Genomic DNA, 22,901 nt, shown 5'->3' on the forward strand with positions numbered 1-22,901 from the left:
TAAACATAGCCTAATGGTTTTCATTCCTATCTTTTCTCTTGTCTTTCTTTCCCCTTATCTCCTTTATTAAAAATCTCTTAGTTTAGCTCCTTTTTCCAGGAGGTGATTTTTATTGTGGAAAGATACTGTGAGGACATTTTGTCCTGAAGATGGTAAGGTCACAGGTCATCTCATCTTCATGGCTGTGGCCTAGCTGCTGAGAAACTTCCATTGCCAGCATGAATCTCACCTTTGTCATTGACAGCATTCTTCAGATGTATATAGTTGTTATGGTAGGTCCTAATCCCACACAGAGCCAATCATTGGCGCACCCACTTGAGGGCTTTGAAAAAATAGAGGGTGGGATCTCCGGTTTGATCTGGTATTGGATACAGTACCAGTGCAGGCATATCATTGAGTGATATGCTCTTGTCAACCCATGTTGCAGCCTCATGTTGCACCAGCTGGAGCTTCTTGAAGACTGATTATTCCATTCCCAATAGAGCACCGAGCATTACTGCAGCTGAGCCTGAGGGATCATAGTCACTGACAAAGTCTCTCTGGATGGGATACAGCCTTCTAGCCACCTGAAGAAAGGACTAGATTCATAGACTTGAAGGCCAGAATGGACCATCCTGATCATCTAGACTCACCTCCTGCACATTGCAGGCCACAGAACATTGCCCCCCTCCCACCATAATAGACTCATAACCTCTGTCTGAGTGATTTAAAGATTTTAACATTTGCACTAGTTTAAACCTGCAAGTGACCCATGACCCATGCTGCAGAGGAAGGTGAACAAAAAACAACCCAGGGACTCTGTCAATCTGGCCTAGGGGAAAATTCTTTCACAATCCCAAAGAAGGGAATCTGTTGGACCCTGAGCATGTCAGCAAGAACCACCAGCCAGACAGCTGGGAAAGTATTCTCAGAGCCCTCTCCAACTAGTAACCCATCTCCGGCCATTGAGATATTTGCTATTAGAAGTCGCAGATGGGCCACACACCATTGTAGGCAGTGTCATTATACCAGTCCCTCCATAAATTTTTCAAGCTCAGTCTTGAAGCCAGTTAGGTTTTTTGCACCCACTACTCTCCTTGGAAGGCTGTTCCAGAATTTCACTCCTCTCATGGTTAGAAACTTTCATCTAAATTCAAGCCTAAACTTGTTGATAGCCAGTTTATATCCATTTGTTCTTGTGCCAGCATTGGTGCTTAATTTAAATAACACCTCCCCCTCCCTCATATTTATTTCTATCATGTATTTATAGAAAGCAATCCTATCTCCCCTCAGCCTTCATTTGGTTAGGCTAAACCAGCCAAGCCTTTTGAGTCTCATCTCATAAGGAAGGCTTTCCATTCCTCGAATCATCCTAGTAGACCTTCTCTGCACCTGTTCCAGTTTCAATTAATCTTTCTTAAACATAGGAAACTAGGACAGCTCAGTATTCCAGATCAGGTCTCACCAGTGCTTTGTGTAACGGTATTAACACTTCACCGTCTCTATTGGAAATGCTTCGTAGGGTTGCATTAGCATTTTTAACATCTACATCACATTGGTGAGCCACAGTCATCCTGTGATCATCCAGTACACCCAGGTCTCTCAAAATTTGTTCCAAAACCTTGCATACAATTGAGGTCAAAGTAACAGGCCTGTAGTTTCCCAGTTTACCTCTTTTTTCCATCTTAAAAATAGGCACTATATTAACAATTCTCCAATCATAGGGACCCTGAGGCTACATACCATATTATAGAGCTGGTCAAATATTTTTGGACAAAACATTTTTCTTCAGAATTTTCCAATTTGTTGAAATCCTCAGAACAATGTCTATTCTGACAAAAATCCACCAGAAAACCAGCACATTTCCAACAGAACACTTCCTGCTGGGCAGATTTTGTGCCAGGTGGCTTGTTGCCAGCTCATCCACCCTACTCCTTGGCAGCCTGTCTGGTAGGCTGACAGGAAGTCCAGAGCCTAGAAACCCTGGGAGATTTCACAGCCTGAGCTTCCAGGGTCCCTTATGATCTTCCAGGTCTTCAGGGCTCCATGAAATGTATTGACCCAGATTCATAGCTCTGAGTAGAGCTGGGTGGAGCATGGGAATTCCTTTTCACTGAGAATTTCAAAATGTTTAGTTTTCATTCTGAATTTGAATGAAACCAAATTTCAAAAAATTCTCCATTAAACAGAATTTCTGTTCTCCACTCAGCTCTATGATATTGACAGTTGAGATATTGACAGCCTAGAGTATGTATTATGGTGTTTGCCAATTAATCAAAATGTTTCCCATTTCCTATCAACATCACCCCAGTTTTCCAAGGTTTAACTGTGGCCTGTTTCTCTTCATCCAGCTGATATCCTCTCCTAGGAATTAAGACACCCGGGGGATCATGCTGTTTGCATTTGATGTAAAGCTGAGTATAATCCATGTTCTGCGGTCAGTTAAAGCCAAAGTCTTTCCCAGTTTCTCCCAGCAACTTTAGACATTTGCTGCATAGGATGGGGGAGAGGACTGAACTTCCTCACTCACTATTATTTTATGCAATGGTGAGGAGGTGGTGTAACTGAGCACAAGAAAGCTGTTACAGTATCTCACACACACACTGTTAAATACATGTTCCATTTGTATATGATCAGATTGATGTTTTCACAAAGCATATTATAACTTCAACTTGTAACATTAAAATAGGCTCCCTTAAAGCCCTTCCTCCCCTCACAGTCCATCGGAATGCAAGAACACCTTATATTTTAGATGTCATCTTAATAGTAGATATTATTATGGGGGGAAAGAGCTAATATCAACTGCTTTTAATTTAAGGAAGACTTCTTTAACATGAGGAGAAAGAATTTTTACCAATTTGATGGGAAGTTACCAGACCCTTGCCAAGGGGTTTAAATTATGCTTTAAAAATATAAATCCTAGGAGTCCTGAAATTACAGAGTACGAGTAGAGAGATGTTAAATGTTTTACGGCTGAAGAGAAATGAATGCATTTTGGCTTATTCCCCGCATTGGTTCAGAAACAAAGCTGTTCCGTGGAAGCCTTTGTTGTATGTAAAAGGCACTTCCTTCTGAGGAAGTTCTCAAAAACTGGAAAGCACTTGTATACAATTTTGTGAAAATTACACACACGAAAATTAGAATGTGGAAAATAAAACTGGAATCAGATCTTCACCCAGGATCCTATTAACCAACAGGACTTGGGACTACACTCCAGTGCAAGATGTCATGTCGGCCAGAATAACCGTGGGAGTATCCTGGATGTGATTTAACTCTATCCATAAAACAGGACACGTGCTAGAACTGTTATTTGAGTTGGGATCAGAGGTAGGGGAAGCGAAGGTTACCTCCTTGTCATGTAACAAATATTTCATCTTTTAATTTGAGATTGACCGTACCCCTTGCTCATTGATTTGGACATACCTGGGGGGACCTGGGAGAGAGAGCACAGCAGGAGAGGGTGGCTGGAAAGAGAAGGTGAAGAAGCAGTGGATGGATTGCATCAAAGATGGTAAGATAGTGGACCTTATTGCTGCCTCGGACAGGTGAAGATGGCAGGTGCATGCATGCCAACCTAACCCCAGTTGATGAGACATTATGCATCTTTTATGGCTATTACAACAGGCCAGATTTTCAGTAGTTTGGTCTGTTTTATGCAGATTGAAATTATGTAGTGTATTGTGGTAGTGTCTCTTTAAAATGAGTCATGCATAATTATCAGCGGACCTCCAAGATAAGAGATCTCTTGCATGATGTAGGCATACTCAGGGTCTGTATGCTCAGAGTCTGTAGGAGCCATCTTGTTGTGTATCCAATAAAGAGAGTTATGTTTTAAGATTGATAGTCCTGGTCTGACTCTGGGTTTCTCAAGTACAGTGGGTGCAGCATACTCACAAGGAAGACCCTCTCAGCTGTCTGACCATGCTAGAAAGCACAACACTTAAAAAGGACTAGGTATAACTCAAGTGTGAAAGGGGAGGGAGGGCACAATGAGTGGATTATTTAGACTGTAAGCTGTTTAGGGGCAGGGGGCATCGCTGTTCTTTACTTGTACAGTGCCTTTCACAATGGGGTCCTTGTGTATGATTGGAACCTATAGGCACAAATTGCCATACATAATTAATAATACTTAGTGTGGACTGCTCCTTACTAACTGGAATTAGACCATAGCCCTACTGGCTTACAGCAAGTCTTCTGACCCCGTAGGAGTTGACCTATTGTGGTACTCAGCTACAGTCATCTCCTTTAGCTAAACACAAGTTACTGGGCTCAGTACACAGGTGAAATTCTATGGCCTGTAATACACAGGAGATCAGATTAAATTATATTACCTTAGAGTGGCTGCCCAGCAGAGAGGATATAAACTTCTATGAGCAAAAGTGCTGTGAGACCAGTGTGTTTGGAATAGTGTTCCACTTCTGGTGCCATATATTTGTGATTGGTATGCGGTGTTTGTACGAACAGCCTCATTAAAGGTTGATCCTTGCTACATTACTGTTTTTATTTCACATAGCTGGCAGTTTGATGCATCAAAAACTGAACACCCGAAGTACACAAGAGCCTGCTAAAATATTATATTTGTTATGTTTTTGGTTACTCCTTGGTAGTGTAGCCTGACTCTCTCTGCCTCTCTCTCTCCCCTTCAATATAAATAGCTGTAAAAGAATATTGGTGTTGGGTCCAATGGCTAAGTGAGAAAGGGGACTAAACTGAATCTTTTCATGGTTCCTTGTTTGTTTTTTAGTTTGCCAGCATGGTGAGTGTCAAAGTGGTAGGTAACTCAATTTTCATTTGTAAATGAAGGAAATTCAGATAATGTCAAAGTAACCAGATGGTCTTTGAAACTATGAAGCTGTGTGAGTAAGGGTACATCCAGACTACGCACCGAATCGGCGGGTAGCGATCGATTTTGCGGGGATCGATATATCGCGTCTCATCTAGACACGATATATCGATCCCCGAATGTGCTCCTGTCGACTCCGGAACTCCACCGGAGCGAGTGGCGGTAGCGGAGTCGACGGGGGAGCCACGGACGTCGATCCCGAGCGGTGAGGACGGGAGGTAAGTCGGGATAAGATACTTCGACTTCAGCTACGGTATTCCCATAGCTGAAGTTGCGTATCTTACCTCGACACTGCCCCCCAGTGTGGACCAGGCCTAAGAGTAGCCATCTATTTCTGGATTTTCATAAGGCATTTGACAGTCTGCAAGACTCAAAAGTTTGGAAGTTTGGTTAAGGAAAGTAACCAGAAGTTCAGGTATTCATTCAAAGGCTTTTTATGGTCTCCATTTCCAGGATATGCCAGCATTTACCTAGGAATGCTTAGGTATTCCTAAGGATATGCCTACTCTTGGAGCTAGAAGTGATTCTCAGATTGAGGATACATGCCTATAGAGCATAGCTGTGGCAGTATGGGTGGCGGAATGGTTTAGGCTCCCCAAGTTCATACCTACCTGAGACCATAGGCCTCAGCCCACCATCTCAATTATAGCCAAGATGACTATGTCACCTTGAGCTGGGAATAACACCCCCAGCTCCAAGTGTCAATGCCCTGAGAGGCTCAGTTCTACATTCTTTACACTCCAAAAACGTCCATTAAAGTCAGTGGGAGCTTGGATGATCAGGTCTAAACTGTGTCAAAGAGCAGCACCCAAAGTTAGAAGCCACTTTGAAAATTTGGTGATATGCTTTTCCCAAGGTCACAGAGAAGTGGACTGTGAATCCAGTGATTGCTATTCCCTAACTTGTGCTCACTTCACTTGACCGAGATGCTACCTGGATAACATTTAAAAACCTATTTAACTTTGCAAAACTATTAAAAATAAACCTGACAAATGAAAGTAATCTGAGATGTGTTAGACCCCGGTCCTGTAATTTGTTCTATGAAGGACTTCACTCATGTAGAGCAAGTGGCAAAAGCCGTATGAATTAATTTGGAAGATACAGGATACTACAAGCAATACAACGCTTTAATATTCTAAGATAATCTTTTGTCCCATTATCTGTAGTTTTCCTTCAGAATCCAATTTATTATGGGCCTGACATATGGTAGTCATCTGTCATTTCATTCATCAGTCTTGCTAACTTGTTAGGCCTCAGTGCATTGAAGCAATCAAACACTTTTTTTCCCCCCTGTTCAACAAAGCACAAAACCACATGCTTAGCGTTGAGCACGTGTTTAAGTGCTTTGCTGAATTGGGGCATTGGTCCTTACCACAGTCACTTAGGGGTTCAGAATAAACAAAGCTGAGTAATCCACAACTATTTCGGAGATAGAGCAGGGAAACCTTGGCCTAGTTTTGTTTCCAGGATATAACAGATAAGTTGCTGCATCTTGAGTTAATTTTTCAAAGGTCAGTGTGCATCCTTTAATTCAGTAAACATCCTGATCCAAAGACAAAGAAACGCTTTGGAATTCAAATCTGAGTTGGTATGTCACTGGGGGTCACCCATCTAGTTAAGGAGTTCTATCATCAGCATATTTAGATTATCTAACAACATTTAGTGCTACTGTTAGTCATGCAAAAGCTAATTTGGTTCTGTCAAATCAGTGTTATGCATTGTATCTTCCTATTTCCCTAGGATTTATTGTAAATCTCAGAAAACAGGTATGCCAATGGTCAGAATAACTCTGCACGAAATTTCAGCAAAATCTCTAGGGAATCTCTGTGTTTTTTAAATTCTATAGCATCAATTGAACATTTTACTGTGGCTTCCTTATCTTCCCCCTACATTGTTAGATTTACCTAGTAGACTCTAAATGTATAATTGAGAAGTGCCACAGACGCTGCATCTTACAGTATCCAGAAGAAACAACAGAGACAGAGGAGACATGAAAGGATAATTTTGCTTATACAAAATAGCAGCCTGAAAAATAAAACCAGGAAAACAAACAAGCAGATGGAGAAAGCAAAGACTGCAAGACACAGCTGTTAGAAGTATTTAGATATCCAGATGCAAAACAGTTCAAGGGTGGGGGCCGGGAGTTGGGGGGAAGGGCATAGATAGAGTTGATGGAAGTCTTCTATTAATGTTATGGTGTATATTGAGAATATGATTTTTTTTCAAAGTTGCTTAAGAACATAAGAATGGCCCTATTGGGTCAGACCAAGGGTCCATCTAGCCCAGTATCCTGTCTTCCGACAGTGGCCAGTGCCAGGTGCCCCAGAAAGAATGAGCAGAACAGGTAATCATCAAGTGATCCATCCCCTGTTGCTCATTCCTAGCTTCTGGCAAACAGAGGTTAGGGACACCATTCCTGCCCATCCTGGCTAATAGCCATTGATAGACCTATCCTCCATGAATGTATTCTAGTTCTTTTTTGAACCCTGGTATTGTCTTGGTCTTCACAACATCCTCTGGCAAGGAGTTCCACAGGTTGACTGTGCATTGTGTGAAGAAATACTTCCTTTTATTTGTTTTAAACTTGCTGCCTATTAATTTCATTTGGTGATCCCTAGTTCTTGTATTATGAGAAGTAGTAAACAACACTCTTATCTACTTTCTTTACACCAGTCATGATTTTATAGACCTCAATCATATCTCCCCTTAGCTGTCTCTTTTCCAATCTGAAAAGTCCCAGTCTTATTAATTTCTCCTTATATGGAAGCCATTCCATACCCCTAATAATTTTTGTTGCCCTTTTTTTGAACCTTTTCCAATTCCAGTATATCTTTTTTGAGATGGGGCAACCACATCTGCACACAGTATTCAAGATGTGGGCATACCATGGATTTATATAGAGGCAACATGATATTTTCCTGTCCTATTACCTATCCTTTTCTTAGTTATTCCCAGCATTCTGTTCACTTTTTTGACTGCCACTGCACATTGAGTGGATATTTTCAGAGAATTATCCACAATGACTCCAAGATCTCTTTCTTGACTGGTAACAGCTAATTTAGACCCCATCATTTTATATGTATAGTTAGGATTATGCTTTCTAATGTGCATTACTTTGCATTTGTCAAAATTAAATTTAATCTGCCATTTTGTTGCCCAGTCACTCAGTTTTGAGAGATCCTTTGTAGCTCTTTGCAGTCTGCCTGGGTCTTAACTATCTTTAGTAATTTTGTATCATCTGCAAATTTTGCCACCTCACTGTTTACCCCTTATTCCAGATCATTTATGAATATGTATGGTGATCTGGATTCCCCTTAGGTGAACAATTCCCTGTGCATTTCAGTGGGAAATTTAGGCTTTTCTGAAAATCCCAGCCTGAATTCCTGGGCTCCTTATAAAATGGGACTTCCTAGTATCCGCACAGGCACACAACAATGAAAGACAAAAAAGGTACTAAAGCTGAATTTAAAAAGGTTTGTCTGTAGCTGTTCATCCCCTTCTCTCCTGGCTAAATTAAAAATGCTTTATAATAATTTGTTAAAATAGAGAACATTGTTTTCCAAAGCAGTTATTCATGATGACAATTCATACTTATACCGTATAGTGCCTTTCATCTAAGAGTTAAAGTCTTTGGAGAATATTAATTAAGCATCACTCTGTTCTTCAGTGTGAAGTGGTTAGATGGTGCTTTTGGTCTATCTTTAGATGACTCCCCTCTCTCCTACTTTGCCAGAGAGGGATTTAACAGAGGGTTGGGGATATGGTGCTTCTTTTGCTTTTTTGTATTAGTCCTCAATGCTGAAGTTTTCCTTCCCCAAACATTTGATATGGGGGAGTGTGTTCACCTAAAATGAGTCCCAGAATGGGGTTTGTATTCCTGTGTCATTCATCTTGCTGAACTTCAGAATCCCTTCCTGAGCCTAACAGAGCTCGCGCCCACATTCTGACACATAGAGAAGTATGACCGTGTCAGGCTAATCCCCAAACAATTCTGCTGGCTTGTCTTTCATTTCAGGATCCAATTCAAAACTATCATTCCATTTGAAAACCCCTTTATGGACACTACAGCAGCCCTCTCTTGCTGGACTTCTCTCCAAATTCCCTTAGTTCATTAGCACTTTGTCTCCTCTCTGTACTTCTGTCATCTGGCTACCACTTGTGCTTCAGCCTTCTCATCGCAGACTGGGCCAACGGCAGACACAAGGGCCCATGGCCTGCTTCTGCGCCTACATGACTGTGTCAGAAATATTACCTTTTATTACATGGACAAATAAATCCCATTTAAAATAAGCCTGAACATTACTACATCCTTGGAGAACAGCTTTATTCCCCACACAAGGAATTCCAGAGGCTAAATAAATAAGAAATGATAGCTGGGTGTAACTAAGACTGAGCAATCAAGATGTGCCTGAACTAGAGACCTTTCTTTTTAGGGGAAAAACTGTTAAGCATCAGAAATACAACTTTCACAAATGGTGATTTTGTAACCAAGGCAAAGAAACACATCCAGATAATGCTAATGTGTTTGTTTTTGTTTTTTAATGCTAAGGAGAACAACTCTCGCATATGTCAAAAGACATGAAGACTGCCTCAATGGGAGTTCTGTTTGTTGATCAAGGACAGTCTGAATAAGAATCCTAAGGGCCTCATCCTCTATTTTTTTCCGCACCTGAAATTTCACATTGACTTCAACAACAATTTTAAGTTTTCAGATTTCTTAGGAATGCTTCACCCAGTCCTACTAAAGATCTTTTGAGCCTATGTTACAGTTCTGACTTCAGGCAGAGCTCTGAGTGTGTAAAGAACACAGGATCAAACCCTAAGACCCTGATCAAGCCCTTAGGTCCCGTTCCTTACATGACTGGGGCTGATTGACTACCATGTGTGGTCTATTTTTCAATAGAGTGACTCCAATAAAATTAGTGGAATTTCACCATCATAAAATGGGTGTACTAGAGTGGAGGATTAATTTGACAGGACTACTCATATGAGAAATGGTAGCAGAATCAGGCCCTTGTGCTGTAAATCTCAGTGTTGATGTTATCAGCCTAGCTGTATCCAAGGACAATATCTTGAACATTTAAGCCCTCTAGAGGTAGTTGCAGCATTGATTTTTTTCCATGTTATGAAATGAATCATACTTTCATGCTCTGGGAGACTGTTGCACAAAGGAAAGGAGTGACTACGAGCTGTGTTCTTTTTTCCTCGCATCAAAGAATTAAGGCTAAAACCAAAAAGCCTCTGAACAAGGAGCCAATGATTATACCATTGGCTGCTTGGAGAGAACAAATCCACTGGGAACAAAAAATATATTGAGCAAAGTTGCTTTGAAATACCTGTTATTTTTTTAAATTGGAAATTCTGAAATAAAACCTCTGGATCCCACATCTTTTTGTGCTGTGCTTCCAGTCAGTACTATAACAAACCTTCTTGGCTAGCGAACGAGATTTCTTTGTTGCAGTGAAACTTCATGCATGATTCACTTTTTTCTTAGAAAAAGCTTCAAGACAAATATTGTTTTCGGAGCCTTTTCTTCCTACATTCTCTCCCTTCTCCAAATCCTTCTTCCTGAGGGACATCCTTGTTCATGGTAGCCTACTGTAAACAAAGGAAAGATGATATCAAAGTAATTGCTTGAAATATAATTGATGACAGATTTCTTGCTCAACACTTTTATCAATGCCTTTGCATGCACATAGTACATTTGCACACTGTTAGAATGCTTGGAAATGAAACATCCATTAAAGGAAAGAAACAAAAAGCAAAACATAATACATCAGAATAAGACTTTGGGAAATCATTGAATGTTTAAGGATATTGTGTGCATGTGTATTCCCCAGATTACACTAGCAGCAGCCTGGATCATGCATTTTGTATCCTGGCAGCATTTCCATCCACACACACGTCTTTTGGTGCATTTTCCCCAGAATGTCCTGAGGGTTGTTTTGGGGTCTCCTGGCTAGTGACTAATGTGCAATCTGTTTGTCTTGATTCATCCTTGCAACATTGTTTTCTCATTCAATTTTTGTTTCCATTTACATGTTTTGTTTTAAAATAGGTATTTCTCCCTACACAACTGTTCTTGTATCTTATGAAATTGCCCACCACCCATCTGCTCTGCTCTTCTCTTCTTCCATAACCCAGCAACCCCTTTCTCACACAAGACTCTTCAGTTTTTCATCCATTCTGGTCTTTATGCATGGCATGTCTTTATGCAAGAAGGAATGATTATTTGTATGGCAGCAAGGAGATATATGTCTTGTTTGCGAATCTCTTGGCACCCTATGTGGTTCATGAGCCACCACCCTCTGCAAGATAATTCCATACTCAAATCTTCTCTACACACAAGTTGTACCACTTTGGTACAGTTAAAGTGGAACAACACCCTGCTAGAGTGGGCAGTGTTATAGTGGAATAAAGGTGCTTTTAGCATTGTAGCTTATTCTCTGAAATTTAGAGAAGTAAGTTATACTGGTAATAGACACCTTTATACTGGTGTTCCACACTATGACAGAACGCTAAACCCTATTATACTGTTCAACCACTAGGTGTCACCGTGTGTAAATATAACAAACTCACAACAGCCATTCCAGCAGTGGTTCTCAACCAGGGATCTGGGGCCCCCTGGAGGGCTGCAAGCAGGTTTCAGGGGGTCCACCAAGCAGGGCCAGCATTAGACTCACTGGAGCCCAGGTCAGAAAGCTGAAGCCCACATGGGGCTGAAGCCCGAGGCCTTGAGCCCCACCACCTGGGTCTGAAGCCAAAGCCTGAGCAGTTTAGCTTCATGGGGGCCCCTGTGGCATGGGGCCCCCAAGTAATATCCCTGCTTGCTACTCCTTAATGGAGGCCCTGGCTTTTATATGTTGAAAACCAGTTGTTGTGTCACAGGTGGGCTGTGGAGTTTTTATAGCATGTTGGAAGAGCCTCAGAAAGAAAAAGGTTAAGAGCCCCTACATTAAGGGATCTTACAGTGAACATATCACTGGTTTATCTCTCTGGGAAGGAAGCTCTGTAGCCAGTCCTGCAACTTACCAGGTACAAAATGTGTATGACATGGTGTCAGAAATGCACTAGTGCCAGAGGAGAACAGAAACAGAAGGAAAAAAAGCAACAAAATCATTCTTCAATGCTCCAGAGAACTTCAGCTTTGATAAACCTTCACAATGGACAGGCTTGAAGCAATATTTTGCAATATTTTACATTTGAAATAAGCTCAACAAGGAAATAGGAGACATCCAACTATGCTCTTTAATTTCTGCTATGAAGAAGCAGGCAGAGTATATCTTTAAATCTTTTACCTTTAATGATGACAGTCACAAAGATGACTATGAAAGACTCTTGGCTATGCTTGATGTATACTTTATACCTCTGAGAAATGTGTTTTATGAAAGAGCATATTTCCACCAGAGAATTCAGGAACCAGAGAAAATGTTGAATCTTTTAAATCACAGTTTTGAGCCAAACAAAATAGTAGAATCATAGTATTGGAAGAGAACTCAATAGGTCATCTAGTCCAATCCCTGTCCTCATGGCAAGACTAAGTGTTATCTAGACCATCCCTGACAGGCGTTTGTCTAATCTGCTGTTAAAAATCTCCAATGATGGAGATTCCACAACCTCCCTGGGCAATTTATTCCAGTGCTTAATCACCCTGACAGTTAGGAAGTTTTTCCTGATGTCCAACCTAAACCTCCCTTGCTGGAATTTAGGCCCACTGCTTCTAGTCCTATCCTTAGCGGTTAAGAAGAACAATTTTTCTCCTGCCTCCTTGTAACAACCTTTTATGTACTTGAAAACTGTTATGTCCCCTCTCAATCTTCTCTTCTCCAGACTAAACAAACCTGATTTTTCAATCTTCTCCCATAGGCCACATTTTCTAGACCTTTAATCATTTTTGTTGCTCTTCACTGGACTGTCTCCAATTTGTCCACATCTTCCCTGAAATGTGGCATCCAGAACTGGACACAATACTACAATTGAGGTCTAATCAGCGTGAAAAAAAGGGGAAGAATTACTTCTTGAGTCTTGCTTACAACACTCCTGCTAATACATCCCAGACTGATGTTTGCTTTTTTTGCAACAGTGTTGCACCATTGACTCATATTTAGCTTGTGGTCCACTATGCCCACCAGATCCCTTCCACAGTACTCCTTCCTAGGCAGTCATTCCCCATTTTGTATGTGTACAATTGATCCTTCCTAAGTGGAGTACTTTTCATTTGTCCTTATTGAATTTCATCCTATTTATTTCAGACCATTTCTCCAGTTTGTCCAGATCATTTTGAATTATAATCATAGCCTCCAAAGCACTTGCGACATCTCCCAGCTTGATATCATCCACAAACTTTATAAGTGTACTCTCTATGCCATTATCTAAATCACTGATGAAGATATTGAACAGAACTGGACCTAGAACCAATCCCTGCGGGATCCCACTCGCCTTCCAGCATAACTGTGAACCACGATAACTTCTCTCTGAGATCGGTTTTCCGACCAGTTATGCACTCACATTATAGTAGCTCCATTTAGGTTGCATTTCCCTAGTTTGTTTATGAGAAGATCATGCGAGACAGTATCAAAAGCTTTATTAAAGTCAAGATATACCACATCTACCACGTCCACCCTATTCACAAGGCTTTTTAGCCTGTCAAAGAAATCTATCAGGTTGATGTGACATGATTTGTTCTTGCAAATCCATGCTGATTGTTACTTATTACCTTATTATCTTCTAGATGTTTGCAAATTGATTGCTTAATTATTTGCTCCATTATCTTTCTGGGTACAGATGTTAAGCTGACTTGTCTGTAATTCCATGGGTTGTCCTTATTTCCCTATTTAAAGATTGGCACTATATTTGCCCTTTTCCAGTCTTCTGGAATCTCTCCCATCTTCCATGACTTTTCAGAGATAATCGCTAATGACTGATATCTCCTCAGTCAGCTCTTTGAGTATTCTAGGATATATTTCATCAGGCCCTGGTGACTTGAAGACATCTAACTTGTTTAAGTGATTCTTAACTTGTTCTTTTCCTATTTTAGTCTCTGATCCTACCTCATTTTTACTGGCATTCACTATGTTAGATGTCCAATCACCACCAAACTTCTTGGTGAAATCAAAACAAAGATGTCATTAAGCACCTCTGCCATTTCCACATTTTCTTTTATTGTTTCCCCCCCACTTATTAAGTAATGGGCCTACCTGGTCCTTGGTCTTCCTCTTGCTTCTAATGTGTTCGTAGTATGTTTTCTTGTTTCCCTTTATGTCTCTAACTAGTTTGATTTTGTTTTGTGCCTTGGAACATGAAACTATCAGAGACAGGCAAGTTTGCAGATGACACTAAACTGGGAGGAGTGGTAGATATGCTGGAGGGTAGCGATAGGATACAAATGGGTAGGATACATAGGGACCAATTAGAGGATTGGGCCAAAAGAAATATGATGAGGTTCAACAAGGACAAGTGCAGAGTCCTGCACTTAGGACGGAAGAATCCCATGCACTGCTACAGATTAGGGACTGAGTGGCTAGGCAGCAGTTCTTCAGAAAAGGACCTAGGGGTTACAGTGGATGAGAAGCTGGATATGAGTCAACAGTGTGCCCTTGTTGCCAAGAAGGCTAATGGCATTTGGGGATGTATAAGTAGGGGCATTGCCAGCAGATCAAGGGACGTGATCATTCCCCTCTATTTGACATTGGTGAGGCCTCATTTGGAGTACTGTGTCCAGTTTTGGGCCCCACACTACAAGAAAGTTGTGGAAAAATTGGAAAGAGTCCAGTGGAGGGCAACAAAAATGATTAGGTGGCTGGAGCACATGACTTATGAGGAGAGGCTGAGGGAAGTGGGATTGTTTAGTCTGCAGAAGAGAAGAATGAGGGAGGATTTGATAGCTTCTTCAACTACCTGAAATTGGGTTCCAAAGAGGATGGATCTAGACTGTTCTCAGTGGTACCAGATGACAGAACAAGGAGTAATGGTCTCAGGTTGCATTGGGGGAGGTTTAGGTTGGATATTAGGAAACACTTTTTCACTAGACGGGTGGTGAAGCACTGTAATGGGTTACTTAGGGAGGTGGTGGAATCTCCTTCCTTAGAGGTTTTTAAGGTCAGGCTTGACAAAGCCCTGGCTGGGATGATTTAGTTGGGGATTGGTCCTGCTTTGTGCAGGGGGTTGGACTAGATGACCTCCTGAGGTCCCTTCGAACCCTGATATTCTATGATTCTATGTTTGGGTTGACATATAACAATCTTTCACAGAAGCAACAATGAAAAACAGACTTAATCCTACTCACAGCTATTCAATTAGCAAAGCAGGCTTAGCTAATAAAACAGAAAAATGTAGAGTAATTTGCCAAACTTGAAAAACCTGAAATTAGCTTAGAAGCTCTAAATAGACTCACGAGTCCTACAATTTATTACCATAAAAGCTCTGCAGCTATGAGGAAATTCCAGGCAAACACCAAAGTATTTCAGCCTAAATGCACAAGATGGGGAAAATTAATCTACTAAGAGATGATACAGCCAAAAGCATAAGATGTAACAAATGCACAAAATATGGACATTTTGCATCTGTTTGCTGTACCAAGGCAGTCAGGGAATTGACTAGTATTACAGACAATCAGGAGCCTTGTTTTTAGGATCATCACATGTGGTAACACAGACTGCCTGGAGAATGAAAATGAATATTGATGGAAAGAATATTGACTTTAAAATTGACTCAGGAGCAGATGTCTGTCATGCCTGACCAACCTGATAACTGGCTCTGTGGATATGGGGAAAGCGATGGACATGATATACCTTGATTTTAGCAAAGCTTTTGATATGGTCTCCCATGGTGTTCTTGCCAGTAAGTTAAAGTAGTATGGATTGGATGAATGGACTATAAAGCAGATAGAAATTTAGCTAGAATGTCCGGTTCAACAGCTGAATATCTAGTTGGCAGCCAGTATCAAGTGGAATGACCCAGGGGTCGGTCCTGGGGCCAGTTTTGTTCAACATCTTCATTAATGATCTGGATGATGGGATGGATTGCACCCTCAGCAAGTTCATGGATTACACTAAGATGGGGGAAGAGGTAGATACGCTGGAGGGTAGGAATAGGGTCCAGAGTGACCTAGAAAAATTGGAGGATTGGGCCAAAAGAAATCTGAGGAGGTTCAACAAAGGACAAGTGCAGAGTCCTGCACTTAGGACAAAGAATCCCATGCACTGCTACAGGCTGAGGACAGACTGGCTAAGCGGCAGTTCTGCAGAAAAGGACCTGGAGATTACAGTGGATGAAAAGCTGCATATGAGTTAACAGTGTGCCCTTGTTGCCAAGAAGGCTAATGGCATATTGGGCTGTATTAGTAGGAGCGTTGCCAACAGACCAAGGGAAATTATTATTCCCCTCTATTCAGCACTGGTGAGGCCACATCTGGAGTACTGCATCCAGTTTTGGGCCCCCCACCACAGAAAGGATGTGGACAAATTGGAGAGAGTCCAGTGGAGGGCAACAAAAATGATCAGGGAGCTGAGGCACATGATTTACGAGGCAATGATGAGGGAACTGGGCTTGTTTAGTCTGCCGAAGAGAAGAGTGAGGGGGGATTTGATAGCAGCCTTCAACTGCCTGAAGGGGGATTCCAAAGAGGATGGAGTTAGGCTGTTCTCAGTGGTGGCAGATGACCAAACAAGTAGCAATGGTCTCAAGTTGCAGTGGGGGAGGTCTAGGTCAGATATTAGGAAACACTATTTCACTAGGAAGGTGGTGAAGCACTGGAATGGGTTACCTAGGGAGGTGGTGGAATCTCCATCCTTAGAGGTTTTTAAGGCCTAGCTTGACAAAACCCTGGCTGGGATGATTTAGTTGGGGTTGGTCCTGCTTTGAGCAGATGGTTTGACTAGATGGCCTCCTGAGGTCTCTTCCAACCCTAATCTTCTATGTTCTATGATTTCAGTAGAGACTTACAATCACCTTCAGCCACTCCCTGAGCTGAAGTCACCTGGCACAGCTCTGATAGCCCTGGAAGTATTCTGAACTGCCTGGGCCAGTTTACCACAAAACACTTGCCAAAGACATTTATATTAAGAATGCATGTGATAAAAGCATCAAAGACCAACAACCCTCTCAGCTGCGGCATGGCAGCCATGATGGGCCTAGTGAGAAAGGTAGAAGAACTCAATGGAGTATTTGAGGACATTGGATTTTTGAAAGGAGATCCAATACAAATAAACTTAAGGGACCATGACAAACCATACAGCAGTACAAACATCTGTACCAGACAGATTTTGGAAGAGACTAGCTGCAAATTTATGTAAATTCAGAGGACATCATCATCTAGTCATAGTGGACTATTTTTACTAGATGTATAAAGATAATGTACTTGAAAGACATAATGTGTTGCAGTCTTATCAAGAAACTGAGTGCACTTTTGCTCACTTCTATATTCAAGAACAACTAGTGATGGGCAATGGACCACAATTCACTGCAGCAGAATTTGTCATTCAGAATGAAATATGACTTTGATCATATTACTAGCAGCCTACATTACCCACATTCAAATGGAGAGGCAGAGAGCTGTACAGATGGCCAAGAAAACCCTACAGCAGGAAGATTTCTAGCTTTTCTGAGCGGCAGATAACCACCACTGGCAGCTACTGGATATAGTCCAGCACAGCTACTGATAGAAGACAACTCATAACTTCTCTTCTAAAGTTGGAACAGTAGTTTTATCTCCAAAGTGGCCAGACATGAGAGTAGCCAAATTTGGCTAAAAAGGCAAAAAACTTATGAACACTTTTATAACAAATGACACTCAGAAAACTGCTGGGACTAGAAACTGGTAATGGTGTTCACATAAAATTGGATGGAGAAAAAGGACGGACAATTTGTAGCCATTGTAAAATAAAAATAATTCAATTCCCAGATCATATGTGATTGAGACCAGCACTGGAGAGTTCAACAGAAACCATCAACAGCTACAGTTTGTTCTGTTGATTGTCCATTCTGAGGAACAATTTCTACAGATGGTGGACACAGAACAAGAAGACTCAAAGATTCCAAACCAACCACAGCAAGTCATTGCAACTAATGGACAACCAGATGACCAAGTTGTTTCACATTCCACTCATGTAATTAGAAAATCAGTGTAATTCAAAGACACATGACAGTCTGATCCACACTGTAAAGGTAGCATGGTAGTGTAAATTATAGGAATGTAAAACTTGAAGTGGGGTATGTGGTGAAGTGCTAAACTGTTTTATACATTCAGCCAATAGGTGGCACAGTGATTAACAGTTAATCTAAGATCCTAACAACCAATCCTGGGAGTACCTTAAAGGATCTTATAGCAAACATATCTCTGGTGGCTCTCTTTGGGAAAGAAGCTTGAAGACCAGTCTGTATCTAGCACAAGAGCCTGACCTGCAACCTACTGTGTATAAGATGTACATGATACATACTGGGTATATAACTATATTGGTAAAAAAAGTCACACCATTAACAGAAATAGTTATACTGTGCAAAAACTGTGTGTAGACCAAGCCTCAGAGACCATTTCCAGTCCACAAGGAGCCACTTGCTTGAGCAATTGGCATTTTCTTTCAGGAAACAGCGTTTAGCTGTTTTACAGTTTGTAGCCTCCTCTGAGAAAAGGGTACAGTAGAAAAATCAACTAACAGGAAATAAAAGCAAAATAAAATAAAGCAGCCATTCATAGATGGGGCAGGGTCTGATCTCAATTATACTAGTGTAAATCTGGAGAAACTCCACTGAAATAGATGTAGTTACATTAGGGTAAAATGGGTGTGAGAGGAGAATTGGATCCAAAGATTTATGAGAGTAAAGCACTATAGGTATTGCAGTGTGTTTCCTCTTGCCTGTGTTAGGTTGCACAAACATACAAATAGATTCTCCTCCCATTTATACCAGACTAAGTCTGGTTTAATTTCACTGCCTTCAAATGGAGTTACTCCTGATTTTAAACCAGTGTGAAAGTAAACTCAGATCTATTTATTTTAAAACTAATGTTTTCAAAACAGCCCTCACAATCTAGACAATCCAGTTTTCCTCTTCTCCAGTGAGAATATAACTGTCAGATGGGTAGAACTCCATGGTTATGGTGCAAAAGATATTGACCTGAAAAAACTATTTTGCCCTCTATAAATTAAGAAACAATGAAACACACCCAGATAAAATTTCTAGACACCACTGATGAGTGCTTCCTGGAGCAGCCAGTCCTGGAACCCACAAAGGGAGAGGCAATTCTTGATTTAATCCTAAATGGAGCACAGGATCTGGTCCAACAGGTGAATATAGCTGAACTGCTTGATAATAGCTACCATAATGTCATTATATTTTAACAACCTTGTAGGAGGGAAAATACCAAAGAAACCCACCAGAATAGGAGCTATCTTAAAAAAATAGGAACTACACAAAAATGAGGAAACCACTTACAGTGAGGTTTAAAGGAATAGTCACATGAATGAAATCCCTGCAAGTTGCATGATAACTATTTAAAAACACCATAATAAATCTCAAACTAAATGTATACCCCAAATAATAAAAAAAAAACAGTAAGAGGACAAAAAAGTGCCACCAGGGCTAAACAACAAAGTAAAAGAGGCAGTTAGAGTCAAAAAGGCATCCTTTAAAAATAGGAAATTGGCTGCTACTGAGGAAAATAGAAGGGAGCATAATCACTGGCAAATCAAATGTAATAAGTATAATTAGGAGGTAAAAAAAAAAAAAAGAATTTGAAGACCAACTAGCAAATACTGCAAAAATAACAGCAAATTTTAAAGAACATCTGAAGCTGGAAGTCTGCAAAACAATTTGTGGGGCCACTGAATGATCAATGTGCTAAAGGAGAACTCAAGGAAGACAAGGCCATTGCGGAGAAGCTAAATGAATTCTTTGCATCAATCTTCAGTGTAGAGGGTGGGAGGGAAATTCTCACATGTGAGCCATTCATTTCTGAGGAACTGTCCCAGACTGAGGTGTCAATAGAGTAAGTTTTGCAACAAATTGATAAATTAAACAGTAATATGTCACCAGGACCAGATGGTATTTATCTAAGAATTCTGAAGGAACTCAAATATTAAAATCTGGTATGTAAATCAGCCTCTCTGCCAGATGATTGGAAGATTTCTAATATAATGCCTAAAAAAATGCTCCATCGGTTATCCTGGCAATTATAGGCTGTCAAGGTAGGCAAATTCAAGTCGGCAAAGGTGTTGAAACTATAGTAAAGAGCAAAATTATCAGAAATATAGATGAACACGATTTGTTTGGGAAGCGTCAACATGGCTTTTGTAAAGAGAAATCATGCCTCACCAATATATTAGAATTCTCTGTGGGGGTCAACAAGCATGTAGACAAAGGTGGTCCAGCTGATATAGTATTTATGGACTTTCATAAAGCCTTTGACAAGGTCCCTCACCAAAGTCTCTTAAGCAAACTAAGCAGTCATGGGATAAGAGGAAAGGTCCTCTCATGGACTGGTTAAAAGATAGGAAACAAAGGGTAAGAATAAATGGTCAGTTTTCACAATGGAAAGTGGTCAATAGCAGACTCATTCAAGGATCTGTACTAGGACTGTGATGTTCAACATACTCATAAATGATCTGGAAAAAGGGGTAAATGGTGAGGTGGCAAAATTTTCAGATAATACTAACTTAACTATCTTGAGTAACTCCAAAGCTGACTGTGAAGAGTTACAAAGGAATATCACAAAGCTGGGTGACTGGGCAGCAAAATGGCAGATGAAATTCAATATTAAATCCAACATAATACACATTGGAAAATATAATCCCAACTGTATATATAAAATAATGGGGTTTAAATTAGTTGTTACCACTCAAGAAAGAGATCGTGGAGTCATTGTGGAAAGTTCTCTGAGAATGTTCAAAAGCATTAGGAAAGGGATAGGTAATAAGATAGAAAATAGCATAATGCCACTAAATAAATCCATGGTACTCCCACACTTTGAATACTGTTTGCAGTTCTGGTTGCCCCATTTCAAAAGAAGATATATTAGAATTGGAAAAGGTACAAAGAAGGGCATCAAAAATAATTAAGAGCATAGAACAGCAGAAGTGCTGGAACTAGGGGTGCTGCCATACCCCCTGGCTTGAAGTGGTTGCCATTATATACACAATTTAGTTTGGTTCAATGGCTCTGTGATAAATGAAGGGGGTGGGGGGTTGCTCCCTTTTATGGACACCCAGCCAGCCAGTAGCTATAAAATCTCTCTTAGGGAATATGATAAATGATTAAAATCATGAATGGTGGGGAGAAAGTATATATGAAAGTATTATTTACCCTTTCACATAACACAAGAACTAGGGATCACCCAGTGAAGTTAATAGGCAGGAGGTTTAAAACAAACATAAGGAAGTACTACTTCACATAATGCACAGTCAACCTGTGGAACTCGTTGCCAGGGATGTTGTGAAGGCCAAAAGTATAACTGGATTCAAAAAAGAATTAGATAAGTTAATGGAGAATAGGTCCATCAATGGCTATCAGCCAAGATGGTCAGGGACACTACCTCTTTCTGTGGGTATCTCTAAACCTCTGACTGCCAGAAGCTGGGACTGGATAACAGGGGATGGTTTAGTTGATAAATTGCCCTGTTCTGTTCATTCCCTCTGAAGCATCTGGCACTGGCCATGCTCAGAGACAGGATACTGGGGTGGAGGGACCATTGGTCTGACTCAGTGTCATGATTCTTATGATTCTTATGATTCTTATGTGCTTATATTAAAAAGAAGCAAAAACAATATACAAGAAAATCCCTTCAGCATGAGTAAGGCAGCCAGTCATCATAATACTTCTGTGAATGATTAGTGAACACCATTATATATAAGTAAAAAGCCTGTCTATCTAACCTATTACCACACCACACTGGTGTCAATATACATTCGGGGCTATTGAACAATCAGGAGCTGATTTTCTACTCACTAAGATCCCAACTCATCAGATTACTTAAAGCACATGCTTAACTTTAAGTCTTACTGACTTCAATGGGACATAAGCACGTGCATAAACTTAAGCATGTACTCCAGTGACTTGCTGAGTCTGTGTCTTAAACTGGTGTGAATCAGGAGAATGCTATTGAAATTAATAGAGCTACATGCTATAAAATCAAAATAAGAAGGAAAAAAAAGAGAATTAGGCCTTGAATTGTTTAATATGTAACACTAACAGAGCCACCAATAATTTTGAAAGTGGCCACTATTTTTTTTTATGTCTCCATTTTTCTGTGCCCAACTTAAATGTCTCACCTTAGGCACCCAGAAACTGAGGCACTCCAAATTAGTGGCCACTTTTGAAAATGTTTCTGTAATAATCCATGAACTGGTCCACTGTGATCAATAGTATTTGATGGTCCTCAAAAAGTGTCTCATCTCTCGCCTGTGGTGAGGTGGTCTAATGGCTGGACACTGGATTACAAAAGTAAGAGTAGTGGTTCCAGATTTCTTAAGGCCTTTTTTCTGACTGCCTGCAAGTCACCCCATTTTTTCATTTTCTTTCATCTTTTATATAGTATTTAGCATATTGAAGGAGGAAAATTAGTCTGAAGGAGGGCTAATAAATTACAAAAGTATGGTAGCAATATAAAGACAGGCAGGGATAATCCTGTGAGAGATGGAAGATACATGACTTTGATTTCACCCTCTAACTAACCCCATTACCACAAACCACAGCTGTCCACCAGACAAGCACAAGTGATTGTGTGATGACAGTTCTGTGGCCAGTACTCATTTATCCCAAAGGAAAGGGGGTGAGTGGTCTGTATGGAAAACTTCCACTTCATTATACCTGAGCTAATAAACAATATCAAACAAATATATATAAAGTTTTAAATTACTATTTGTGAAAGCAGAGTTTTTTAAAAAAAAATTCTTTTTCAAAATTTGGAAATTAAAAAAAAAACACCTGACTTAGCTGGCCTAAATAAATTTTTTTTTTTCTTTAGAAGACAGACAATTATAAAGGATAAATGATTTTTTTTTTCATTAAGCATTTCAAAATGTGTAACCAAAATGATTTTTTAATGTTTCACATTTTTCCCACTCTTTGACCAGCTCTAATTACAATT

General features: G+C 40.4%; 2 long non-coding RNA genes across 2 annotated transcripts in view; one reads left to right on the forward strand and one right to left on the reverse strand.

The window, feature by feature from the left end:
• Positions 1-3,699, forward strand: part of LOC120401878 — a 59,356-nt gene extending 55,657 nt beyond the window's left edge. The window contains exon 5 of the long non-coding RNA XR_005596806.1: positions 3,367-3,699. This is a non-coding gene — a long non-coding RNA (uncharacterized LOC120401878). The remainder of the gene's footprint in view (positions 1-3,366) is intronic.
• Positions 3,700-10,359: 6,660 nt separating this feature from the next.
• The window catches only part of LOC120401999, an 89,859-nt gene continuing 77,317 nt past the window's right edge, over positions 10,360-22,901 (reverse strand). Inside the window, exon 4 of the long non-coding RNA XR_005596900.1 lies at positions 10,360-10,420. This is a non-coding gene — a long non-coding RNA (uncharacterized LOC120401999). The remainder of the gene's footprint in view (positions 10,421-22,901) is intronic.

This window comes from Mauremys reevesii, linkage group 3, assembly GCF_016161935.1.
Source record: "Mauremys reevesii isolate NIE-2019 linkage group 3, ASM1616193v1, whole genome shotgun sequence".
Classification (NCBI taxonomy): Eukaryota; Metazoa; Chordata; order Testudines; family Geoemydidae; genus Mauremys; species Mauremys reevesii.